The sequence below is a fragment of the Helianthus annuus genome, chromosome 12 (assembly GCF_002127325.2).
Source record: "Helianthus annuus cultivar XRQ/B chromosome 12, HanXRQr2.0-SUNRISE, whole genome shotgun sequence".
Taxonomy (NCBI): domain Eukaryota; kingdom Viridiplantae; phylum Streptophyta; class Magnoliopsida; order Asterales; family Asteraceae; genus Helianthus; species Helianthus annuus.
This window is the reverse complement of record NC_035444.2, coordinates 50,377,378-50,404,513: the sequence shown is the minus strand read 5'-3', so window position 1 is coordinate 50,404,513 and position 27,136 is coordinate 50,377,378.

Below are 27,136 nucleotides of genomic sequence, written 5' to 3'. Positions count from 1 at the left end.
TCTAAACGATTCACGTAGATTGACGATATAATTGTCCTCTTAAATTTTCATACAATTTTCAATCTATTCAGGATACTATTTAGGTATTTTATGAACTTAGTTCGATTCATGTGTCCCACCTCTTGAATATACTCCCGTATCCAGAATCCCAATATTCAGTCTTACAGGTATAAACACTACAATGATGTCTGTACATAAATTAGGGGAAAGATGCGAGAACTGAGGGATCTCAGGTCAGAACTTCCGTTCAGCAGAGAGATATCAGCTTCGACTTAGCAGTGTGTCCCCTTTAGAGGATCTTTTCAGCTACAACAGATGATTATCAATTTTATTGTCTAATCAACTGAGGGCTTTATGCTATATTTCAAGCATTTTGTGGAAAGTATTAGCCAAGGACTAGGTCAGAACTTCCGTTCAGCAGAAGTCCCGGAATAATACCCCAGACATCATAGAGTATAAACACCTAGTATATCAGAATACGAGACCTTTCAAACGAGATTTCAGGGGTTACCTATATATCCAAGTAGTGTTCCCCACGAATTTCACAAGTTTGAAATTTTAGGTTTATATCCCGAATAAATCTACTAAATGTACAAAAACCTATCGTCACATCATCAGTGAGACCGTTTATCACATTTGGCATTACATTTCTTTAGCGTGCTGTGATAGTCTAACTGATTTACTATCATTTCCTCTTGTTTCGCAACAAAACTCATTTTTACAATTTTTAATGTTTTTGACATTTTCAAATTTTCTAATTTTTTTAAAATTTTTCTCCCCCTAAAATCAAAATATGTTTCAATTTTGATTTTCTGGGAAAATTTGAAACAAACTGTACAAACTTGACAACATGATGAGAATCACTTCAATTCTCCATCCTCTTTGGCGTAAACAATCAGAACTCCCCCTCACAACAAACTATTTTCCCATTGTGATTTCAAAACACTTAAGTTTGTTTTAATCAAAATGGCTTTTCCGGAAAACTTAGTTTGTTTACCAAACAGTTTAGGTACGGGGTTACTTCATCATCTTGTTTTCTAAACAAAAGTAGGAAAATCCAAGTACAAGTTAATGTCCTTGATTTACCATATGCAGTCCAGAATCCTCTGTACCACTTGTAAAACATTCACAAACACAACCAAACCTCTTTACCGTTTGCATGATTGACGTTACCGAATAAAATTCAAGAAAGATGCCGATTCATGATCCACGATACCATCTTGAGATCTCCGGCAATTCCTGCAAAAACCTTCAAACACCGATTTAAAAGATGCCGATTCATGCTCCACTCTTACAAACCTGGGAGCTCCGGCAAGTCAGATTTTTCTATTTGAAAAGTTTCACCCAAGCCTGACCAGCCTTGGGTGATTTTGAATTCTTATTCAACAATGGTGGAAAATTTTTCTCATCCATTGTTAAACTAGAATTCTCGACCTTTACCTCAACACATGGCTCTTCTGGTTTTACCATACCAGAATCATTGCCTGGATGTGGCTTGTCTGACTTTAATGAGTCAGATTCATCGCCGACATGTGGCTCCTTTGTTTTCGAAGAAACAAATTCATCGCCAGGAAGTGAAAACTTCACTTTCTTCTTTTTCTCCTCTTTTGTCCTCAGATTTGCATCTGATGAATTCATCTTGCTTGACTTTGCAGCCGAGGAAGTTGATTCATCAGAACTCTTCTTCGATCTGTCGGGTGAACCCGAGGACAAAATCTTTTCGAGATATTCTCTCGCTTTCTTTCTCTTTTTCCTCAGTCGGTCTTTCTGCCCCTGTGAAAGTTTAACTTTCTTATCCTGAATTGACTGTACTGGAACTTTAGATTTCAGAACCTTTTGCTCCTGGGGCTTGACTTTGACTGGAATTTTCTTTGCCATTTTCTGAGAATTGGCCCTCAATCTTTCATGCGATCTCCTTGGGCAATCTCTGGCAATGTGACCTTTGATATTGCAATTATAGCACCTTCTGGTCTCATAACTCCAGTATTGGCAGTTAACAGCAATATGCCCCTGATATCCGCAGCTGTAGCACACCCTGTTATCATACCTATCACCATTTTCACACCAAACGCTCAGATCATAACATTGTCTGGCTTGGTGATATTCCTTCCTCAAATGTGCTGGTTTTGACGCTTTTGCACTGTGGTTTGTTCTGCACACAACAAATTTTGAATTTTCATTTTCTATTTTTTGTAATTTTTTCTTTTGATTGGATGATCGTACTGATGAGTTTTTTTCTTCATTTTTAAAGTTTTAATTCTGTTTTACAATCTTCTTCACAGGTTTTTGCTTAGAGCATTCACCTTTTTCAGTTGATTGCAGAACAGTTTTCTGAAATTTTTCTTTCAACTTTAAAAACAATTTTTGTTTTTCTTTTTTAACATTTTCATCATCAGACTCTGTCTCAGACTCATCTGCTGAATAAAAATTCTCATTTTCCTCATCAGTTTTATCATCACAATCTTTGACTTTGACTTTGTCAAAGTTTATAGCCTTTTCACTTATCGGAACTGAATTGATCGGTTTTGGACAAGGAATATTCAACTTGTCAGATTTAGTCGCAAAACTGATCAATTTCTTCTCAAGTTTATCTATCTTGATCCTGGAATTCTTAGCTTCTTCCTCAAGCTGAGATATTCTCTCAAGATGAGACTTGATGGAATTTTCATTCTCAACCTTCAAATTTTCAAGAACAGACTTTTCATTTATCAAAATTTAGATCTGTTCCTGAAATTTTGATTCATTCGCTTTCAGGTTTTTGTTTTCAAGCTTTATCCAGAAATCCTCATCTTCTGACGATTTCTTTTTGCTTTCAAGCTCTTTTACCAACTCTTTGATTCTCTTTTGAGCGCTTTCACCTTCTTTTTCAAGTTCGACAATCTTCTGAAGATGGGAATTTATCATCTTTTGTTTTTCAATGTTGTTTTTACTAAACACATTTCTCCCATCTTCAAGAATTTTCACTTGCCCCTCAAATTCTTGATTTTTCAAAGTCAAACTGTTAAAATCAACCAACAGTTTGTCATTTTCAGCTTTCAACTTCTCACAATCTTTTTCCAGAGAAAGAATCTGATTTTTAGCAACGTGCTTCTCGTCTTTCAACTTTTTTACTTCAAATGTCAAACTTTCTATGTCTCTCACGAGTTTGTCATTGTCAGTCTTAAAGTTATCGCATGTTGAGCACATTGTTTCATTCTTCACCGATTCTTCAGCTTTTGAAGTTTCTTCTTCCTTTGCTATCAATGTACCTGCACAAAACAATTTAACGAAATCAAAAGGATTTCCATTATTATCAATATAACAACCTTGTTTGAAATCGTATTTCAGCACATGTTTTGTCCTGATACATTTAGTAACCCTTTTGTGCATCTCTTCAATCACATCTGAACTTAGATCTAGCACATTATATTCCAAAACCTTGATCAAATCTTTCCTTTTCTTTCTGGTTTCAAGTTCATGAGCTTGAAGTTTGCTGATGAATTGATTTAGAGATAATTTTGAAAAATTTGAGTTTTCCCTTAAATTCTTCAAACATTCACCCCATTCAATCGGTAATGCATCTGCAAATTTCTCTAATTTTTCAACATTTGACGGGTATATCTCATGATCTTTCATATAATTCAGTAAAACACTATATCTGTCTTTAAGATCATCCAACGTTTCGTCTTTCAGACACACAAAATATTTGAACCTTTTTGTCCAACCATCTTTGCTCACTTTTCTATAACCCTCATCTAGAAATCCGTTATTCCAGTTATTAAATCTTTCGAAATAATAATTCTCCTGTTCATCAAACATCATTGCCATGTTTCGCAAACCAAAACGACACGTGTTTGTTGACGAATAAGCGATCTAAATGTGACAGAAAAGCGAACCAAACAGCAATTTAGCCAAATAAGCGGTCCAGATAAGCAAACCGGATGACAAATAAGCGGTCCAAAAATTGTCTGAATAAGCGATCCAGAAATGATCCAAATAGGCGATCCACAATCAGTCTTATAAGCGGTCCAAATCAATTCGAATAAACGATCCAGGAACAATTCGACCGAATGAGCGATTCACAATGGTCCGGATGAGCGATCCAAATAAGTCTGAATAAGCGATTCACAACAATGAATTTGGAGCGGTTCAAGATCAGATTGTCCGAATGAGCGGTTCCCAACCGTTCGGATGAGCGGTTCCCAACCGTCCGAATGAGCGATTCAAGGGTAATCCGATCGAATGAGCGGTTCCTGATTCGTCCGGATAAGCGGTCCACAACCTATTCGATCGAGCGGTTCAACTTCAATTCCAATTTTGATCCACTTAGACTTTGAATTTAGATCTGAAACTTTCTAGGGTTTATCTCGATACTATTTCGCACAATCTGTGAAAAATTGAGCAAATTCCGACCGTGAAATCTTCTCGAATCAGAAAAAGAAGGTGTAGAAGTAAGAAAAAGTGATGAAATCCGGCTAATTTCTGCAGAGAACCTCTTCCTGAGCTCTGATACCACTTGTAGGATCGTATTCTGACCCGAACGAGTCGTTCAGAGGCTTTCTCCTTGGTTTCAGGTGCGGAATTACAAGAAACTAAGGTAGAAACAGCAGGCAAATCACTTTAACTACTTGTTTTATTGATTTGACGCTGATTACACTTCAAATCTCGCACCGGCAAAGCTTCGGCACAATTTCTACACAATGTTCCAACTGTTCTAACTCAGATCGCCTTTAGGGTATATATAGAGATCTGGGACCGCTTATTGGACAGGCCCAATAAGCGGCCCATATATGTCACTGGAGCGGTTCATGTAACCTGACAAATGAGCGGTCCAGCTGGTTTGCCATACGAGCGATCCAGCTAGTTTGTCACACGAGCGGCCCAGATTGATTGCCATTCGAACGGTTCAGCTTCTAACCGTTCGAGCGGTTCAGCCCAATAATACCCTAATGAGCGATCCAATATCTAAACCTATACAATCACTATTTCTCATATTTACAATCATTTACAATCATTCCTATTCTAAGACTCTAAGACACGAATGAAGATGTAGTCGACAGACAACTGCACCAACAGTACATGATGTATTTCATGTATCCAACCTCAAGAAATGTTTATCAGACGAATCCCTGGTAGTACCTCTTCAAGATATAGAGGTAAATGAAAAGTTGAAATTCATAGAAAAACCTTTACAAATAGAAGACCGAAAGATCAAGTTTCTCAAACACAAGCGACTAGTACTGGTGAAAGTCAAATGGAATTCAAAGAGAGGACCGGAATACACTTGGGAACTAGAATCGGAAATGAAGCGCAAGTATCCTCATCTGTTTCAATAAATCTCGAGGACGAGATTTTTCCTAAGGTGGGGAGGATGTAACAACTCTTATTTAAATTAATAATTAGAATGATAATTAGTCAATAAGGAAACCCTAATTGAGACACCCAAGTAATTCCGCACTAACCCTAAAATTTCCGGAATAATCGGAATCAGGATAGGGCCCCTAAAACTCAGGGGGGTTAAACCCTACTCGATAATTATCTTTAAAATCGAGTTGTATATACTGAATTTGATTTTTGAGTGAATCATCAAACCTATGCCACTGACTAGCCTACTCTACCGTATAGACTGCACCCTTTACGGACCGTAAGGGTAAGTCCTTACGGACCGTAAGCAAACCGGTTCCTTTACGGACCGTAAGGGACCTAGCATACGGTCCGTAAGCGAGTCCAAATTTTCACTATAAATAGCCGACTTCGGGACTTGAATTTTGGAATTAGAACGACGCTCAAATACTGTCTGTGCGTTGAATTGGAGCTGTTATACTACTATTAAACACACACTAATATCGGATCGCTGCCGCGGAACAGGGTAATTACTCGATCGCTATTACGATTCATTTTCCGAGATCAATATATCCAAAGAATGTTTAAGTGCTGCCCACATTAGGGTGATACTTTGTCGTTTGTCGTTAATTCGATAAATGAGTTTAAGTATAGCACTTTGTCGTTCATTGTGAGAATTTGATCTCGTGAGTTATCGTAACTGCTGTATTGATCACTAACCCTGTTTTGTGTGCATTATTATTGAAATTAGGTTACCAGGACTAAATCATATTCTAGCCATACTAAATCTGCAATGTGAGTCATTCTCTTTTTTATTAACTGTTTTACAATACTCCAAATCATTTTTCAGAGTTATAATTACAGTGATTAAGTTTATGTAATCACCAAATTACAGCCGGTATGTGGGGTATTGTGCACAGTATTATTATTATTGTTTCCTTCACGTTAGGTGGGCGAGCCTAAATGTGACATACGTCACTCATTGGGACTGCCAATGGTGATATGACCACAGTCACAGAGCTGGTCTGTGACAAATACCTATTCTTGAAAGTTGGTTGATAATAAACATATGTAAAAACCCTTAATACTGTAAATTATAACAAATGTGTCGTTTTCAGCAAATAGAATGATTCACTCAGTATTTCCCGCTGACAAAACCTTTTTCAAACATGTTTCAGGTGATCTGCTGTAAATCAGGAAAAGTGCTGAGGAGCATTTCAAGCTTAAAATAGTGGCTCAGTATAAAATAAAGAAATATGTTTTGAAATAAGAATTTATCACTAAAACTCATGTATTGTAAATTATCGGGGTTTATCCCGAGTTGTGAAATAAAATAATCGGGAAAAGTTTTAGCTTTACAACGATCCTGATGTTAAAATTCCGCTGCTAACCTAAATTAAATAAATATCACGGGATTTCTGTCCCGCGGCTCCGGAAACGTGTCAAACCGGGTCGGGGGCCGTGACACCAGTGATACCATCTTCAGGTCCTAGGCCATCCAGGGCACAGCCGTCTGGCTCAAGACCTCCTGCTCCTAGATTTTCTCCAGTTTCTGCCTCAAGACCATCCAGTTCAGGTAAACAGCAGAACTTTCAGGAGTTTGTTCGTGACAAGTTTCAGGATGCAGCCAAGGTCTTGGTTCAACACAAGACTCAGTTTTCTAGGCTACAGAACGAAATTGATCTCTTGAAGAAAAAGGATGCAGAACGAGACCAGCAGATGGCTTAGCTTTTTCGTCTATCCAAGGATCAGAGTCTCCAGTTGGGTAAGTTCATAGCTCAAGAGGCATCAACGTCTGCTCGACAACCGACCTTGGTTAGTACTACGGATCGGCTTCTCGGGATCGTGACAGATCTCGTATCACTCCTTGCTGCTCAGGGGGAGAGTTCGGCTTCTGATTTTCAGGTTCAGGCTAAGTGCAAAATGGATGAACTTAAGAAAATCAGAGACGATCTTGATAAGTACAAGGATCCCAACGCGTCGAAGCAGGGGGAGCAGTCAAGGAGCGCACGTGCTCCTGAAGCTGCGACTCCGGCTCATGTTGAGGGGGAGTCCTCAGGTGCAGCTGCAGGGGGAGATAAGGGCCCTGTAGAGGCTGTTGCTGAATTAGTTTTGGAACCTGGAGAAGTGGTTGAGGAAACGTTTGAGGATTGGCGTACAGACGACGACTTGGCTGGCAAGTTCAGTTTTATTGAAACTGCGAAAGGGAAGACAATTGAGTATGAGTCCTTGCCGGTCAACAACGATATTCTCAGAAGCTTTGTGTTTGGCGTTGAAATGCCTGAAGAAATCTTCAACCCAATACGAATTCCCGAAGAAGTCAGTGTGGCAGCTCGCAGATGGTTTAGGGATCTTCCAGATGACACGCAAAGGAAGAGATACCTATCGACAAAAGGTGAGTACTCGGGTCAGATTCGTAGTTGGGATTTCGACGAGCAGCACAGCTTGGTGATGATCAAAAGGACCGATGGGGTTCAGTACTTCAGGCCTAGGGCTAAGGATCTTCAGACTCTTCCAGCACGTGATCTTCATCACATTGCTCAACTCGATCTCAACAACCATACAAACGTTTCCAGTATCAGAGGATTGATTCCTCATCTAGTTGCTGAGAGTCGTGAGAGCAAGTGGAAGCTGTTCAAGCCAGCAGTCGGTCAAGGAGTTAAATATCTAAATAAGTTCACTGGTAAAGAGGAATGGAAAGTGGTTTACCCTTCATCGAGTTGCCTTCGTAAAATACCTATGCGAAAGTTCGATCTCAATAAGTTTGATAAAATAGGTTATTGGTATCTCAATGGGAAGACTGGGGAAGCCGTGATTACTGAAAAGAAAGTGACGGAGGAGATTGCTAAGATACTGGATCCGATTTGGCTCGCAAACTTGAGGGAAGCACACTTGAAGAAGCTTCGGCGCCTGCCCCTAAAATACAATGAAGAAGATCGTGTTCTTGCGGACCGGTTCATCAAGGTGGTCCAGTTCTGTGTGAAGAACAAGGTCTGGGCAGGAAGCAGCTTTTCAAAGAGGGTTTGAAGATCTCAAGTTCAATGAAGACCATGCACTGATCAAGGGGGAGTTTGTTAATGCACTTTTGGTGATAAATGCAAGTCTTCCAATATTTAGGGTCTTTATTGTACATGTGCTCAAAGTTAGTCCCAAGATGTTCTTAGGGACAATTGTCCAAGTTTTATGTATGATTTCCTTAGTCAGAGTTTTATGTATAGACTAAGGTCAGAGTTTTGTTAGGTGTAGCTTTTGTCTGAGTTTTGTGACAAAAGCTCTGAGCTTTGTGCTATATGTTTTGTCCGGGCTTTCTAGTTAGTCTTGAAAGTCCGGGTTTCACCTTGTATATATAACTTTATATGGAATAGATAAGGTAACGATTTCTGTGTGAATTTCTGTGCACCTAACCCTAATCATTGTCTTTTGTCTGGCGGCTGCTTTGTGTGAGTGACGTCATTCATCTTCATCAAGAATACTCAGTGTATTCTTGATTTCTCTCTCAAATCCTTGCATTCTAGTGTTTCATCTGCAGTGGTTGATCATCAGGTGGATTCCGCACACCTGTTGGTTGCTTTAGCTGAGTGAGATCTTGGATTAGGAGGCCTTACAGTTTTATATGATTTGTTTAATGAAGCCCACGAATCAATATGAAAATAAGGACATAGATCAACTTGATGCAAATGAATTTCATTAAAGAATTGTGTCTGTTGTTGTCTTAGTATCAGGTAGCCTTGCATATATACCTTAAAGAGTAAACAAATTACACAATCAGTTAAGAAATTCCATCAATTTAGTCCAACTCGACCCGATGCTCAAACAGACCTGCCAAACCTGAGATGCAAATAAAATGTTCAAATAATAATCCAATAGGTAGGTCATACATTGTAATCTTTAAATTATTCAAAATCAGAACAAAGTGGTTTGTTTTTATTGCATTAATCAGCACGAACAACACCAATGAAATTGAGTGAAACTAAACCCTTACTGAATACATACATGTTCTATGGAATTTGGCAGAACCCAAGAAAGTAAGAGCTTTTAATGCATTTTAGCACACTTGACTTTCAAGTTTCAACCCATTTGACAAAACCATTTGACATGCTAGAGATTAAAATTCAAATAAACCACAATCACTTTCCAAACTTAATATCCAAACATAAACTTCTATAGTGAAGAGGATACAACAATCTGCCCATATGTCAATACAGAGCATAATCAAATCACAATAAAAAAACACATCACTAAACACTAAAAGTAATTTACATTAAAAGTATTAGGTTAAGAGTAATTTACATTTGACCATATTTATCTAAGCAAGGCAATCCATATACAACTCAACATACCTTCACGTATGACTATTTTTTCCAATTAGTGACGACCAGGGAATTTTCTTATGTTAAATTCCTTTTCACGTCTACCTGCAACCAGAACCATAAACATCATAACAAAATAAGGAGTAGACCACCAAGAACCTATATATTAATTAAGCATAAGATATGATTAAATTAATTAAAAATAAGATATGATTAAATAGTCAATGACGAATAAACAAAGAAATGATTTGACTTTTCCACTTGACCATCTATGAACTTTGACCATTCCACTGAACATCGGTTTAATTTACTCCAAAACATTTTATATGATTAGGCATAATGATACTCAAAATAGAAGGCAACCATGCTAGATTACTAACAGGAAGAAGTATAATGGATCGAACTGTTATTGTTATGAAAGTTTCTACATGCTTTGAGTCACACATGAAACAGGAAGTATAATGGATCAAATTGCTACTTGCAAGCAAAATTTCATTTAAAAAAATATTTTGATCCTTCTTGCCACCTATTAGTTAAAATTGAATTTGTCTTAAACTCTGAATCAACAAAAAAGCTAAGTAAAGAGAGTTTATCAGTTGAAAGCATTTGCTTTGTTATCAACTAAAGACTTATTTTTTGTAAGAAAACGACATGAGAATCATTTGTGTTATGTTCACAAATAACACGACGCGCTGTCAACCTCTATTGGCATTTTTTGACCGAACCGTTAATAAAGCAAATGACGATTATCATTTAAAATTACAAAAGATGTACCAGTCGATAATTTTTGTCGGTTCCAACGATTTGAGATTTAAGCCCCTTTGTCATTGTATAGCCCAAAAATAGTTTTGCAATTAAATTTGTAAGTTTTTTCAGAAGTTCTTACCATCTTCAGTAGTGAATGTGACATAATATCATCAAAGGTATTGTCTTTGTTGAGCCCTCACTGTAAGCTCGCTCATATCTTTCAAGAACCTACAATATAATTAACAACCAGATATCTTAATACCACTCTACAACGCTTTATGTGATAAAAAAACAATATATGAGTAGATAACAACCCGGAATCACAATGTCTTTTTTATCAAAATTAAATAAACAACCAGAAATCTAAATATCACTGTTGAGGATCATAACCTAATCAGTTAAAGTAATATTTGACTATCAAACCCCAAAAACTAAGGGTGTCAGCCTAATCAGTAAATTTAACTATCAAACCCCAAAATCTGAGGTTTCGTTTATATAAAATTCAAAATAAATTTACCTCAACCAAGTGCAATCACGAACTGTAGATAAAAAAATCCACACATGAAAGTTAAACCCTAGATCTGCAACTTTAGAGCAACAAAAATCGGATTCAAGAACTAAAGCGCGTAACTTAATAAAATCAAAAGAAGGCTGTCGCGCATACCTCTGTTTGTCGGGATTCTTAATCTGAAAGCGAGAACAGAAAATGAAAGAGTATACCTTCAAACTTCAAAACAGCAGCCCAATCATGAATTCTTCTTAAACCCTAATCAAATATGTATTAAAAAGGGCCCTAAATCGAAACCGAGAGGTCGAATTCTTCATCAATCCGGTGTAATCACCTTCATGTTCTTCTAATGAAACCAATAATACAAAAAACATAAGTACAAAATAATCATAGAAGTGACAAATTACATTCCAAATAAGGTTTCTAGAAACCTAACTTTCCAAATAAGCACAATTGTTCAAATACTTGAGGTTATAACAATGGATTTCAAATCTAAAGAAACAATTCAACAAGTATCGAATGGAATTGTGGGTGAAGATACAAATAGATACACATTTGATTGAAATCATACAAGGGTTAAATCAGATACGAAATCGAACCCTAAATACATAATCAAAACCTGTAACAAAATCAAAAACTGCTATTACATATTGAATCCATGTAAAAATAAAAAACATGTAACAAAACAACAACAAATCAAATTTCAAACCCTAACAAAAAAAGGGGTTAAGTTACTACATATTGAATTCATGTAAAAAACCAGTATACATACACAACAAACCCAAAACTGCTAATAAAAATCAACAAATTACAATACATGAACAAAGAAATCAAAACCCTAATACACAAAACATATATCCGTCCAAAATCAAAATCGGCTATTACAGACCCTAAAAAAGAAACTGTACACCACAATAACATCAATCGCGTACGATAATCTAACATACAAAGAATCTTTCAAAACCATTGAATCTGAAACATCCGATAAAAGAAAACGAAATTGTATGTAAAAGATGGGGATATCAGAATCACGAATCAATACCATCGATGAAGACTATTATCTAATGAAGATTGATTATACCTCTTCACTAAATCGCCGATTTGATCTCGTGGATTTGATTTCTTGCAAAAAAAAGCCCTAATTAAAATCTATAATCGATCATGAAATACTGAAATTAGAGAGTACCGTAGATGATTTGTCTTCAAATTCGTTGATTCTTGATCAAAAGTATTCGCTCTTGTTTCGTTGCCGTGTTCGCCAGAGAAGAGAAGAGAGAGAGTTTGAATTAGGGTTATGAGAGATGAGAGAGAAAGTATAGCGTAAATGAGAAGCCTTGCTCAATCCTCAACTATGAGATGTGCCAAGTGTATGATGACATGGCTGATTATTTGGCATCAACCATAGGGTGACATGTGTCCCCCAATGGTTTGCTTTATTAGATATATAGATGTGATAGAAATGTGTCTAATCCTATAAGCTTGAGGGTTCGTCTCATGAAAAAACAAAGGTGTAGATTTATAAACAAGATTAGAGAGTGTGTACGTTAAACAATATAGAACAAAATTTCATTATATATATGTGAATAAATAATTAAAAGAGTAAATTACGAGTTTGGCCCTTATGGCTATATCACTTTTACCCTTTTAGCCCGAAAAGGAATCTTGTAACAACTGAGCCACCAACGTCTTTTTTCTAACCCTTTTGGCCCCTAACACTAACCTTATCCATTTACTTTTAGGGGACAAAAGGGTTAGAAAAAAAGACGTTGGGAGCCAAAAGGGTTAGAAAAAAAGACGCTGGGTACTCAGATGTTAAAAGATTCTTTTTGGGCTAAAAGGGTAAAAATAATATAACCACTAGAGCCAAAATTGTAATTTAGTCTAATTAAAATCCTATTTTAGGTATTCAGTTACAGGTTTTTATGTTTCCTCTATTCTCTACTTGCTTTGGATTAAAGTATATATATTGGTCATATCTTTCATCAGAATCAATATATTATCATCTCATTCATTCCAATACAAAGTTACATTCTACTATACTAAGGGTGTGAGGGGTGGGTTAGGCAACCCCAGTGGCAAAGTTTGATAATAAAGACGGGGGGTCAAAACGTATATACTCAAAAATTTCTATAGAACCAGGAGGTCGAAAACGTATATACCCAAAAATTTCTATACGAAAACTACATGTATGACACCATAGTTGTTAAAAGCCATCGCCTCTTGCGCTTAGTCCCATTTTTCAGGCGAGGCAAAGTAGTTGCGCTTTAAGTCGAGGAAATTGCGCTTTAACTCTCCATGTGATGGTTCAGACGCACATTGCGGCAAGATTCCTAGATTCCAGAGAGTTTCCAGCTAAATTCCGACAAGATTCTAGCCAAATTTCCACTTTATAATCAAGGAAAACTATTTTTCTACACTAATATTTTGGTACTAATTAGATGATATAAAGTGTTACATAATAGACTTTGTTTATTTTATTTGAAGAATAGTATTCTTTTTCTAATACATTATATATTTTTAAATTTTTTCATTATGCGCTTTAATTTTCTCAGGCCCTCGTTTTTTTTTTTTTTTTTTTTTTTGCGTTTTGCACCTAGGCCCCAGGCGAGGCCTGTGTGCCTTGAGTGCGCCTAGTGCCTTTAATAACTATGTATAACACTATTGAGCAAAAAGTTCAGGGGTCCCCCCCCCCGCGACCCCTCTTAAGTTTGCTTGTAACACCACGTGTTTTCGAATGTCAAAGACAAAGTCAAAGTTTGACCTTTGACTGTAATTAGTCTATTCTAATTTTTGTGATGTATGGAGAATGTGCTATTTAATTAAAGTGGTCGAATATTTATCTATGCAAATCGATTATCGACCTTGAATAGCAAGAAGTAACAATGCGATAAAGGTAATCAATCAATAATCAAGCTAATCAAATCATCATCGAACTCGAAACTCGAATTATGCGAACTTTGGTATTGCTATACGTGTGTGTGTGCCTTATGTGTTACTTGTGCGTGCTTATTTTATGTTGTTATGTGTGGTGATCAATCGAAACTCGAAAAGCAATCGAACTCAATCGAAATCGACATCGAAACATGAATTATGGATGCTTATGTTAGATATAGTGGCTGGAACTGAAAGTAATTTGACTAGGAAACTCTATCGTATTCGAATCATCCTCCATCGAAATCGGAATATCAAAAAAATCGTCGCAAAACACTCGAAGACAGGCCACTGATCGAGCAGGAACATGTTGATCGAACAGCCCAGCCTATCTAACATGCTGTTCGATCGAGCAGGCCGTTCGGTCAGGATACCCATCCGATCGGTTAGCACTTTCCCCTTTGGGAAGTTTATAAATAGCCCTGTCATTATCATCTTTACCACTTTTGGAAAGCTCTGACCGACCAGCTCTTGTTCTTCACCTTTTCTCAGATTTCTCTCAACTCCGGTAAGTATTCACTCTAAATCTTGCACGTTTTTTATCAATACGTGATTCTACACCTTTCTATCTTTCAAATCTCGATTTCTAACCGTGAAATCACCAAGATCTAAGTGTTCTTGAGTGATGTCATCATGGTGTTCTTGAAGAACATCATGTTTTGGCCTCATTCCACCATGAATAGCTTGGATCTAACCGATTTCCATATAGATAAACTAAAATCTATCATAGATCTAAACATTTCACGGTGAGAAAGATTGAAAGACGGATTTTCCAACTTTCTTTCAACTCTTTTACACTCAACACCTTCAAACCGGTAGAAACGGAGCTTGAACTAGCTCACTAATCATTCTAGCAACCACGTGGTTCAAGATTCGGATTCTAACTACGAGGTTCACCGATTTTGGGTTAAGCGCCAAACTACCATTTCGAACAGTTCACCTGCCGGACTTGGGTGATTCCTGTCTGAACAGGGGAAACCAGTAAGAACGAAAGTTCCATGGTTCAACTTGTTGTCAAACTACCTCGATACAATGTCAAAATATCAAAACAGCCAAGTGTTAGACGACAGGCCAACCAGGTCAGAATGCTGGCCGAACGGCTAGGCTGTCCGAACGGCTAGGCTGTCCGAACGAACAGCCTACCCGATCGGACCTACCAGCCGATCGACCGGGCCAGCTGATCGGCTAGCACATGGTCTCACACTTTACATATTCATGAAGTCTGGTATTGAACGAAGTAATGTTCGATCGAACCATTGGTTTGGTAAACACTACTCTTCGGATCATGAGATACTATGCTTCAACACTTAATCGTTTTCAAACTTGCCAAGCCTTAGAATGCTGTTCGAACGGACATGCTGTCCGATTGAATGACCATCTACTGAGGCCTTGCAACTGAAGTAACTAACCGATCGGTTAAGCCGACCGTTCGAACGACCCGTTCGATCGATCGACCGACCTGAAAGGTAAGAACACTTCAATGATTTTAAATAATGCCGCAAAAACTTCAAAAGTTCAAACCATCATACACAAACACATCCTTCTCAAAGGAAGAAACAATCCACTTGAACTGTCCAACCGATCGAGCCTTCTGGCCGATCGAGCAGACCAACCGAACGGTTGGACTGTTCGATCGAACCTACTGTTCGATCGACTATACTGTTCGACCCATTTACACTTGTTTGCATTTCCGCGTCACTCATCGTTGTACTATCGAACTATTCAGGCTAACCTACTCTCAGCGCTCCCTTCAATCCATCAATCACCGTGACTATACTCGAACCCTTTTTGCTTTAGCACTTTTGGGTGTTACATACGTTACTTATCAAATCACAACCGAACACACTACTCAAACTATTTGAACGCTAACCGATTGCATGTATTACGTGACTAAATGAATGCTTGTTGTTATGTTTACACGTGGAATGCTGTCTACCTGCCTTAGCAACGTAGTACTATAGTTTGGACTCAGCACCCGTTCACACGGGGGTTGTTAAGGACAATTACTTGCATGGATTACGGTGGTAATCGTGTATTGCGAACTGTCTCGGACAGTCAACCAGTAGTCGTTGGTATCGATAGATCCATGTCGATAATTAACATGCTTCGTTTTCCTCTGTGTACATGCTGGTTATGCGTAAACTATTCGAACTCTATATGCTATTATCAAACTTGTATGCTCACCTTTACATTTTATGTATTGACTTTATTTTAACGTATGTGACAGGTGTTTAAGGTGTTTACTTGCTAGGAAAGCGAGGCTAGGAATAAGCTCTAGAAGCCCCCAACAAATAGTTGTCTGTCAAGATCAAGAGTTTAATGTTTAGTTGTATGTAGATCTTGTCAGGCTGGGTCTTTAGGAGCATTTGAACAATATTTATTTTATCATGTTAAATCTGAGTTGTCGGAACAGAATTACTTGTTTGGATGTTATCTGTAATAATGAATTTGTTTATTCGGGATACGATACGGGACGTATCTTTAACTGGATTATATGAATAGTTGTTATGGAAACTTCTGGACAATCTATTTCGCTCAGTGTCATGCCTCGATAATTCCGCCATCCGTTGGGGTGTGACATTGCACCCCTAGGCAACCCCCTTGCCGCACGACATGTCCACCGCCAACATCAACTTGCCGATCGGGTGGAGGATTTTCGGGGAAACTATGCCGCATGCGGCAAAGATGAGGAGAGGTGTTAGACCCTAACACGTATTTGACAAATGTTGCAGCGGAAATTCATACCATAAAATTTCTTTTCATTATAAATCTCATTACATACTTGAAAGTTCGTTTTGAAATAACTTTTTTACAAAATAAAAGCATCACTTCTATTTACCAAACTACATACTCCAGCATTCCCGTACAATCTAGATTGTGACTCGGTCTTCGATCGCTAATCCTCGTGATGATAATCCGTGATTCGTATAACCTGCACTCACCACATACATTCATACATTAGTGTACATCATGTATAAACCAGATTCACTTATGTAAACTTCCCATTCCGTTATCTTTCTAACTTTAAGCATTTCGTCTGTGTATCTATTCCCGGTGAAGCTTCAATCATGTACCTGCATTGCGTTTCATTCTCAAGGCGCACCATTAATAACATTAATACTCAACGTGTCTAAATCATGCATACATACATTCTTACATACATACATACACATCTACATACATACATACCTTCCTACATCTTCACGTACTCGCATACACTCATACATACCTTTATGCATATACACATAGACATCCACATACATACATACCTTCCTATATCTTCACGTACATACATACACTCAGACGCACCTTCATACATATATATATATATATATATACATACACATCTACAGATGTACCTAACCATATATATACAAGTTCTCGCATAACTCTTACATAACCATACATTAATTACTTTGGTCTTAGACTTAGATTTATAACCAATAATCATCAAAGGAATGTTCAAAATCATGTTTGGGAGACCCGCTGTAGACCACGGTTAACCTATCGAAGCCCACGACCCATAATTCAACATAGACAACAATTTTCAGCTTTTTGGACATGGGGAGGGCGTCGGCGACGGCCCTTGGGGGCGTCGATGACGGCCCTTGCGCGCCGTGTCAATTAACCATATATTTTTCACAGAACCTTCACCCGGCCGTGTCAGCTCACCACCCGGCCGTGCCAGCTCTACACTTTTCCCAACCATTAGTTCTTACCGAAACGGACATAACTCTCTCATTTTTCATCCGTTTTGCGTCACGTTTCTTCCTACATGATTGTAAATTAACATTCTATCATGTGAACTTGAAATCCAACATCCGGGTTAAGGAAATTCTTAAGTTATACGTCTTCGGCTTATTATTCATCTACAAATTATTCGACCCGCTCATGCATTTATCAAAATAATCTATTGATTTGACCTCAACTTCATATGAACTTAATAATTTCAACGACGACTATCATAAGAGATTAAATTCTCGGATGCCTTGCATCCTCTTTAACCCATTTTCGCTCAAAAGCTTATTTTGACCCGTTAAGGTGTTTGCGCATTAAATGGTCTATGACTTACAAAACAATACTCCCCACTTTCATACTTGACCAATACATTACACTAATCGAATAGCTTGTTTCTAAACTACTTTTAAGATCGTTCGCCCCATATACCCATCAAGGGCGTTTTAGTCAACTTTAATCCCATCATTTACGACGAAAGACTTCAACACATATTTGACCTCAAACATCATGTTTAATTAATTAGAATATTATATTACTCAAACAAACTAAGAAGTGATTACGGAAATCACTTACCTTATGCATCCGTGTTCGTATCCGCTTACTTGCCTCAACTTGACCCGTTAGCCTCCTGTGCTTAAGTCCCTGCTAATGTGATTCCATCCTTCCATGCCATCATATCCATAATATCATTAGCGTTTATGTTTATCCATATCAACATTCATTTCTAACTATTAATTACATTGACTTCCGTTAGTCAATCGTTCGGTAGCATGCATAAAATACCATTACATTGTTTTACATTCACGAATTTTAATCACTCAACATACGTAACACATTATTAGCCTAACACATGCCACACGATTATTCCTAAACCATACAGTAACATTTATAAGTCGAATCATACCATTCGCATATTCGTTGACTTTTCAGAAAGTCAACGGTCAAGCATACAATTTTCCAACTCAAGAACGTATGTCCATATTGATGTAGTGGACCATACTAACGACATCCTATGCATTTCGTAATCACATTTTAGGACACATACAACCATATAATTACCTGTCTACGTACACACACATATACGTAATCCATTCCATTCATACTAGTATTTCTATAACTTCACAACTAACACCATAACACATATTAAACTAGCCTTATACTATTCCAACAATACTCTTTTTTAGGAATTTCATATGCTTCTCATATACTTCTGGTTCATAAGTAGTGGATCAAGCAACTACATGGTGTGTATCACATCATTTAAACACATAGTTCATGCCACTAGTGCACACTTCTACTCGGGCATGAAATCAACGAAATCTCCATATGGAATCAATCTAAAACACACTTCACATATTAGTTAGCTAACACTTACATCATTATCACTTTCTATACATATTTACCCACAACTTTGCATATAATTCCACATATAATTGTCACTTAAGCATTTAATCAAACACTTGGCGGGCGTATTACAATTTAAGCACAAAGTACAAGTAATTCATGTTTACCACCAACATTTGGCTCCCATTCATCAAATAACACAAATCATCAACTAATTCATATCACATTTAATCTAGTTAACAAGATACCATCTACAATGCTACTCAACCACTAACATCATGTTAATTTGCATATAATTCTTTACCAAAATTCATCATTCCATAGTTATAAGTGGGTTTCCCCCAAATCATCAATATAGTCGAAATTGAGCATACTTACACTTCTACATGTTAATATGAACTAGTATTCATCTTCAATTTCATACAACATTCACTCTTCACATATAACCCATCTCATCAAACATTGCTAAAACATAAAATTTGACTTACTTGGTGTTAAGGGCACTTAGATGATCATGAATCCTAGTTCATGCACTGATTTAGACTCCAATTTTCCTTTCAATTTTGCAGATTTATGATTTTAAGGGTTTTCTTCTTCTTCACCCAGTTCTAGTCGACACACACACCTCTGATGTAACACCTCGAAATTTTTGCGTTCAATAATGTGTTAACACGTGTCATTAGCTTACACGTGGCATTTGATATTAAATAAAGAACTAATGTTGACAAACCTTGAAAGTATGTAAACTCGAGGGTTATAAATGTCAAACAAGGATAAGTATACTGTACAGTAACCCTAATCGATGCTCGTACCTTCAAACGAATAAATCATGGATCGTACGGAAGCGAAACACGGAAGAAAGTAAGAGATTACGAGCTTAAGGGGTTAACTATGTCAACATGTTTAATAACACCTCTGAGTGACCCTTTAACGAACCCGAGGCTTTGTAACAGTAAAATACGCTCACTAGAATGTACTGTATAAATTCCGCGAAGTTCCGTTTTAAAACGAGAAAATTATGATCAAATTCGTATAAGAAGGGTTAAAAGCGTCAACAATGAAAGTTAAGGCTTTCCGAATAATTAACAAACTAACCAGGGACTTAATAGTGCGAGTAAAAGACACGAGGCCCTTAACGGTAAATAACCGAGGGCCAAATCGCAAAGTTACCCCTTCAAACCCGAAAGCTCAGGTTAATAATTACCGAAGATTTCGTTATTAATTACCAGATTCTAGTCATGATTACAAAAGATTTAAAAAACTGAAAATCCTGACCTCTCGCGGGCCGCGTTGAGTTTATGGTTTAGTTAACGCGGGCCGCGAGCCCCCTATTTGATCGCGTCTGATTTAAAACTTCAGGCAGCCCGCGTAATAGTTGCACGAATCTTTCATGCGGGCCGCGTGAGACGCCCAGATGCAGAAAGTTTGGACTTGCATGCCTTTGGAGCTTGCGAACGATCATTTAAGCAATAAGTGAGGCATGGACACCCTCTACCTGACCCCTAGCACTTTAGGACACCTGCTGAGCATCCATACTCACTTGTAGCCTGAGTTGTGATGATCCCGTGCCCTTTCTTGCACTATAAATAGAACCACACTGTGCATAAGTTCACCACACCTCAAAACACACTCTCTTGATCATCTCTGGAGCTTCCAAGCTTTATTCTATCATCCTAAGTCTTGCATTAAGCTTCTATAAGTTGCCTAACCCTTTGTGGTCTCGTTTTTCAATAGTTTTAGCTTATAAATCGAACCGTCGTAATTAACGGTTGTCATAGCGATAATTCACGAATGGTCCAGTGAATTGTCGAATCAAAAGTAGTTATGTGTTGGTATTTATGTGGGTAATAAACCCCTAAAAGGGTTCCCTCTGATCACCACTCTAACTAGTTCAAATGTCGAGTCAAACGTATACTTAAAAAGTCAACAGAAAGTCATTTTGCGATTTCTTGCATAATCTGTAATGTAGTTGATATGTAACTTGTTTTGATGTTCATAAAACATGATATTAAGTATATAAACTTGTCTAAACTCGTTGATTCGGCCATTTGCTATATTGACCCGGTTCGGAACCGAAAGTCGCAAAAGTTTGACTTTTGCTTTGACTACAGTTCTGACCCGTTTTAGTGTAAGGTAGATATGCCTTAGGACTCTCTTACGCATTTCCGTTAATTGCTTAAAAGTTGACCATAACGCCCTTTTCAAAATAAAACGAGTATTTCGGACACGTGAAGGGACCATAACCTTGCTTACTAAATTCTAAGCATGTCCCTAAAGTTTCACGCCAATCCGAGGTCTAGAATAGGAGTTATGCTAATTAGCGCAATTAAAAGAAACTTTTGTAATAAACGGCGCAATTAGCATTACGCCTATCTAAACCAAGATTTCGTCACCAAAACTTTTACTCACTGTTGTAAAATAATATTTTGGGAATTTTAAAGATTTTTAATTATTTTTGACCTGCTCATAACCTGCGGTTATGGCATCGGTTCGGTAAAATACCGAATACGCCCTTTTTGGCCATAAAATGAGTTCTATGAGGTCTTTCAACCCGATTCCAGTTGCTACTGATTTTAAATAATAAATAAGGTGTTTTGGACTTTATAAACTGGTCGGGAAACTCAGATTCCCTGTAGAACTCGGAAAGCCCATTAAAAGTCTTTAAAATGACCGTAAAACCCCTACGGGGCGTAATATTAACTTAAACTCGTTACGGGCATCACGGAAGGTATCCTACTGATACCACAACCTCTTTAAGGCATATTGAATTAGGAAACAAGTGTAGGACTCTCACTGTTACCCGTTGCGCCTATTGCGCGCACGGTTCGGCTTATGTAACTAGTTTACATAAAATAGCCGATACGGGTCAAACTATATTATTTTGACCCCAAAATCCAGAGTGTGAATATTAAGCCCATATAAAACAAGTCTCTGAACTTGTTGGGACAGAATCACATTCCATTCTCGGTTTTCGCCTTTCACGCGATTAAACCGAATCTATTTTTTGAAACTGACCGGTCTAAGCCACGGCTAATATAAGACCCGTTAGGATTCTAATAGGCTATTTTAAAACCTTCGTTCCAGAATAGGAGCCCAGTAAAAGATATCTGTGATTAAATCGATTAAGGACAATACTTTCAAAGATAAATACTTTTAACTTATTTTCCGATGTACGGGCTTGGGGTACGGTATCTAAAATACCGCTTGGTCGGGCAATTGACCCCAACTCGTTTGTAGTTGGGTATTATCAATATGACCCATTTTAAAATTTGATTTGTTGGCTTAACGCCTTTGGGGGCTTAATGACCATGTCCCGGATATCCTTGGCATCATTTTACGAAATGGCCACGACCTCGACATCCGGGTGTAGGCGTACACCCGGCATTATGTCTATATTAGTTAAAGACGTAGCCGTTGGTTTACCCACCACGGTTTTACGCAATGTGGTGTGTCTATTAAACTTTAACCCGGCACGACCCGGGCGACCGAACGCATAGCAAACATGTAATTCGTTTACAAGATTTAATTATAAATTATCCCAAGTTATAAAAGAGTTTGTGCCTTGTGCATTCAAATCAATTTTAATAAACATTTTTCAAATGTGTCGGTTGAATGTATTTACCAGTGTAAACTGACGTATTTTCCCCAAAAAGGTTAGCTGCAGGTACTAGACGTAATCGGCTGGTATTACTCCTTAGCATCCTTAAGAGTCTCGCAAACTTTTGATGTCTCATCTATGGAACAATACTTTTACTATTATTTTGATCCCCCGTGGATGCCATTCGACTATATTGTGATACATTCGATATTACGATCCAAGGTTGAATTATATTTATCTTTATGCTTCCGCTGTGCATTCATATAATTGTGTGGTTTGACTATATGGTTGCCAACTACGTCATGGTAATCCCCCACCGGGCCCACCGGTGAGACACGTGGAAATCGGGGTGTGACTGGTTGGACCACAAAGACGGAGAAATCTCTTCGAACCAGCGAGGCATTCTACCTCGCACACCTCGACGCCATCGTACCGGCACTCTTTCGGACCAGATTCCGAGAATGATCCCAACAACCCCCAACCATCCTATCTACCTCTACAGTGCTCGGTGTCACATCGTGCCTTTGAGATCCCACTCCATATTTCAGAGGTCAGTTTAATCCAGCTGACTACATTCAGGAGCCTGCAGGATTTGTCCCGCTAGGACCACAAGACCACTTCTTGGAAGATCACATTGACGAGGATATGGATCCAACAGAACCTGCTCGTGGTACGCCCACGCACCCAATAGAGATCTCCGATGGATCTTCATTTCACGGGACACCTTACCAGGGCCCAGATAGCTTCATGGCATTATTTAACCAGCATGAGTGGTACTATACGCCATCTCAGTAGGCATCGCAGCAACAGCAGCAGCATCCACGAGATCCCTCCGAGGATCCACATTTCGAGGCAGTTACGCTACCACCTCCGCCACCGGCTCAACCAGTAATGCCTGATCCTCCGAGGCGCAGAAGATCGGGCGCACGGATGTCTACCCGAGGAGGGGAATTCCACTTCAGCACCCCTCGGCATTCAAGCGGTAGTCACTATCCGTCAGTACCTGAAGAAGGGCCTTCAAGCCCAGCACAAGAGGCGAACTCCGCACCAGTTGCGCCGTCTTCGCCACCATTTGGGCATGACCACCCAATACCTCCATATGCAACGGCATATAACCCGTTCGAGCCGTCGTCGCACGCGCATTACAACTACAACTATGAGCGCGACCCATATGTGGTAGCGGCTAGGTATAACGCCCGCTATCCCGACGGAAATCTAGGGATACCGGATTACTCAGCTCATGGGTATCCAGCACCACCTAGACCTCCAGTTCCGCAACCGGCGCCTCAACCACGTTTCTCTCCTCTTGAGCAGGAAGAGATACTCCACCGATTAGATCGTGTGGAAAAAGAGTTCGAGGAAGAAAGAAAGAGCCACCGAGGGTTCCTCAAGGGCTTGGCAAACCTACTGAAGGGCAATAAAAAGAAACGTGACCATTAGTCCTTATAGATGTACTAATGTAATTTCTACTTTGAAATAAGTCCCTGCGTGGACGTTTATCGTATTTTAGTCCCTACGTGGACTTATCCTTAGTCCCTACGAGGACACCTGTCTTGTACTAGTCCCTGTATGGACCTGTCTTTTATTAAACCTTTATGAAGGTATGTACTTGTTTTAAAGTCCCGTTTAGGGCAGTATGTAATCGTATTTGAAATTATGGGGTGTTATGTTATGAATTTCATTTTTACTATATATGAAATAAATCAAAACCATTCCTTTTCAATTGATCTGCCTAATATATAAAGAATCTTAAGAGTGAAACCTAGCCAGGTGTCTTGTAAGATCCGGCCAAGACGGTAAGACCTAATTAAAAGATTCAGATTTCTGTTAACCTCTTTAACCATGTTAACATCCTTGGCAGATGTGATTCGTTAAAAATCACACACGCCATTCTGTACAAAAATCCTTCTAAGGATTTTGAAAGCCCAACTAAATGATTTATAAATCATGGGTTAAATCATCAATAGAGGTGATCAAATTATTAAACATCCATTAGCGATGTAGTGCCTACGGGCCAAATCATTACACATCCAGTATGATGTCGTGCCCACGGGCCGTAATAAATGTCTTATAAGACAAAGGACAGTAATGGTCTATGACCTCTGTCAGAAAGAGATAAAAGAACTACAGTTCAAATCTCCATGCCTTGATTCTCTGTAATCTCGGCTAATATTATAAAACATCCTCGTGATTAGGCTTTTGTGCCGCTAACATTATTGTTATAGTTAAAATAGGATATATTAGAATCCTAAATCTAAGTGAGTAATAAGTTAACCAGATATGGTCTCTGTTACCATGGTTAATGAATTGCCATGAAAGACAATTCCATAATAAACTCCTAAATAAAATTTTTGTTATCTTCTGCAACAGATACAAGTTATCATGGCGGACCCCAATGGAGAAAATAGCCATACGAATGAAGATGACTATGATAACGCGCAAGTACATTTAACAGGCGCGCAGTTAAAGGCTCTGATCGACAACGCTGTTCAGGCAGCTCTAGGTCGACAATATACCGAATCTCAGAGCAGAACCGTATCAAAACCACCCTCCAAACCAAAGACACACTCCAAACCACTCTCCAAGCCCAAGAAGGACGACGATAATCACTCGTCCAACGAGAACAGTGTTCGTCGTGAAAGAGAGTATACTGATACGTCCGGTGCCAGGGGCTGCACCTACAAATACTTTGTATCTTGTAAACCCCGAGACTTCATGGGGGAGAAAGGTGTCGTCGACTGTATGACGTGGCTGGATGAGATGGACACCATAGTGGACATCAGTGGCTGTGCGGAAAGGGATGTGGTTAAGTTTGTGTCGCAATCGTTTAAGGGCGAAACCCTGGCTTGGTGGAGGGCGTTGGTTCAAGCGTCAGGAAAGTCTGTGCTGTACAAGATGACATGGGAGGAATTCATTTCTCTCATTAAAGAAAATTACTGCCCTCGGCATGAGGTAGAGAAGATTGAGTCCGATTTTGTGTCATTGGTGATGACAAACCTGGACTGCCAGGCCTACTTAACGAGCTTCAACACGATGTCTCGCTTGGTTCCATATCTTGTAACCCCTGAGCCAAGGAGAATCGCTCGTTTCATTGGGGGTTTAGAACCCGCAAAAAAGGCGAGCGTGAAGGCCTCTCGGCCAACGACTTTCAGGTCTGTAACCGACCTCTCTTTGTCCCTCACATTGGACGCGGTCCGACTGAGAACGCTAAGGAACAAAGAGGCCGAGAAGAGGAAGCGTGAGGACGATACCTCACGGAGGTCGGGTAAGAAACACCATGGGAACGGTGATGGCAAGAGAGGGGCGGAATCGAAGAAGGATGGGCAACAATTTGGAGAGAAGCCCAAGTGCAAAATCTGCCAGAAATCCCACTTTGGGAAATGTAGGCTTGGGTCAAACTCACAGTCCCAGCCGAAGTCGTTTGCCTGTGGACTGTGCAAGTCCAAGGACCACAAGACGGTGGACTGCAAGAAAATAAAAGACGCAACCTGCTACGGTTGCAATGAAAGGGGGCATATTAGAAGCAACTGCCCTAAGAATACCAGGAAGCCGGAAGAAACCAAGAAGACAAACGCGAGGGTCTTCCGAATGGATGCAAAGGAAGCAGTGCTGGACGACAATGTAATCACGGGTACTTTTCTCGTAAATAATATCTTTGCAAGAGTACTTTTCGATTAAGGCGCTGATAAATCCTTCGTAGACCATAAATTTTGCAAACTACTGAATATACCTGCCAAAGCCTTAAATGTAAATTACGAAGTAGAGCTAGCAGACGGCACCATAGAAACCGTCTCCACTGTGTTAGAAGGATGTGAGATCTCCATTAGGAACCACTCTTTTCCTCTATCTCTACTTCCTTTTAAATTGGCCGGTTTTGATGTAGTGCTGGGTATGGACTGGTTATCCCATAACCAGGCCCAAATCGTTTGCAATAGAAAGCAGGTAGTGGTAAAGACCCCGTCTGGCGAACCACTTACCATACGAGGAGATACCCAGTACGGATTACCTGAACATGCAACTATGCTCAAAGCTTCAAAGTGTTTGAAGAAAGGATGTGTCATCTACATGGCGCAAGTAATTATGGATGAGCCTAAACCAAGGATAGAAGACATCCCAGTCATTTCTGAATACACTGAGGTTTTCCCCGAAGAACTACCTGGTTTACCACCAGATAGACAAGTGGAATTCAGGATCGACATCATTCCTGGAGCGGCTCCCATTGCAAGAGCACCTTACAGGCTAGCACCAACTGAGATGAAGGAATTAAGGACCCAGCTGGATGAACTGCTAGCGAAAGGTTTTATCAGACCTAGTTCGTCTCCCTGGGGAGCACCTGTCCTGTTTGTTAAGAAAAAGGACGGATCGATACGTCTGTGCATCGACTATCGCGAGCTGAATAAAGTCACCATCAAGAATAGATATCCCTTGCCAAGAATAGACGACTTGTTTGATCAATTACAAGGGGCTAGCTACTTCTCAAAGATCGACTTAAGGTCGGGTTATCATCAGCTGAAAGTCCGAGATGAAGACGTACACAAAACAGCATTTAGGACTCGCTACGGTCATTACGAGTTCCTAGTGATGCCTTTTGGGCTCACTAATGCACCGGCTGCGTTCATGGATCTCATGAATCGCGTC